The sequence below is a fragment of the Palaemon carinicauda genome, chromosome 19, assembly GCF_036898095.1.
Source record: "Palaemon carinicauda isolate YSFRI2023 chromosome 19, ASM3689809v2, whole genome shotgun sequence".
Taxonomy (NCBI): domain Eukaryota; kingdom Metazoa; phylum Arthropoda; class Malacostraca; order Decapoda; family Palaemonidae; genus Palaemon; species Palaemon carinicauda.
Genome location: NC_090743.1, coordinates 115,954,526 through 115,956,395, shown reverse-complemented (window position 1 = coordinate 115,956,395; position 1,870 = coordinate 115,954,526).

Here is a 1,870-nt window from a genome sequence, read left to right as displayed (position 1 = left end):
CAGTGGCTCCGCTGCGTCCAATCCGTTCAGACATGTCTTAGTCATGAGACTCGTCGTAGTTGATTACTGTTTTGTGCTGTGATCTTCACAGATGATTAAGGAAAAGAATTAATGATATATGGTATATATACTTCAGTGACTCGGGAATCAATTTTGATTTTAGGGGAAATTAGAAGAATTTCTCTATGCTTGTCGATATAGCCGGTGTACTGAAATTATATTTAGGCTATGAACTGGATCAATGGTTTTGGACGTTGATGTTGGCATATATACATATAAGATACATATTGATGTTGGATACATAATTCGATAGATGTATCTTATTTATGCTGCTTTAAGATACTGGATCATGTGTTATTGTGATAAAGATATGGATATATCTTGGATGTTTATGCTCCTAGTTTTCATATGAAAATTAGTTTGATTCGAAAATAATGGAGGAGAGTGAGGGAGAGAGAGAGAGTGGAGTGAGAGTACTGCTTTAAAGTCCTAATATCCCAGGGGGGAGGGGTCAAGTTCGACCATGACCCCAATTTTTTTTTTTCCTTTCATTCCTGCAACCACCGAGGTTGATATGTATTAAAGCTGATGCTCTCTCTCTCTCTCTCTCCTCTCTCTCTCTCTCTCTCTCTCTCCTCTCTCTCTCTCTCTCTCTCTCTCTCTCTCTCTGTGAGTGAATTGGATATTTTACATTTGTATTATAGGTTTCATGCAGAGCTGTACTTTTTTTTGTATCAACTTCTTAATATGTAATTCTTTTTGCAGTTAAGAAAAATAAAAATTCCTCAAATACTGTTATAAAGGAACTTTTCATGAACGTTGAGTTTACAGGGAAGTCATTGGAAAAGATATTCCTATGTGTGAAAAACGTTCTAGTCAGCTGTGGAAAGTGTTGATGAAAATAGAATGCTTTTTCTGCCACCAGCTTCGCAAGGTTAAAAGATTGACACTTTGAAAAGTTGATGAAATTTATCTTCAAAAATTTTGAAAGATTATCAAAAAAAAGGGTTTGAGCTTCAAAAGAGTGACCCCCTTTGAACGTTTTATAAAGATTTTGAGCTTCACAAGTGATACATAGGAACATTTGTAAAGGTTTTGAGGTTCAAAAGTGACTCATTGAAACTTTTGTAGAAGTTTTGAGTTTCAAAAGAGGATCCATTGGAACGTTACGTTGATAAAGGTTTTCAGCTTTGTAAATTGAACGATTGACACTTTAAAACCTTTATAAAAACATTAGGCTTCACAAGATTGAAAGGTTGGCACTTTCACAAAGGTTATAAGTATCAAAATACATTTGGCAGTTCTATGGAAGCTTGAGAATCTTTTATCTTCAAGCTAGATGTTTTTGTGGTAAAGTGATGTGAATTTAGAATTGTCTCAAGTTCAAAGGACATCCTGTGATTTGATAAGAAAAAAGGAAATAAACATTTAAAGCCTTTTCTTCACATTTTGCTCAATTGTCTGTGAATTTGTTGAACTTACTGTTAAACAGACGAGAAATCTTTTGAAATTTTGAGATTCGTCGAGTACCTGAAACTGTATATGTTGTCAGTACCTGAAATTGACTAAGAAGAGAATAGACTTCGGTTGCAGGACGTCGAAAGGATTCTGCATGTCCACGGAGTGGTTTTACACGAAGGAATTGTATCCTTAGAAAATTGAGAAGATTTTGTAGAACATTGTCGACGGGAATAGTTCCTACTTACGAAAGGATTCTTTATATCCTTAGATCCATTACAATAATATCAACCTACTTCATTCAGAAAGGGACTCCGTATACCCAAAGTGCCTGCCTGTGTACCTGATTTAAGATTTCTTAGGACCGGATTGGAAGAAGGTCGAGAACTTAAAAGTTGAACTTGGCAGATTT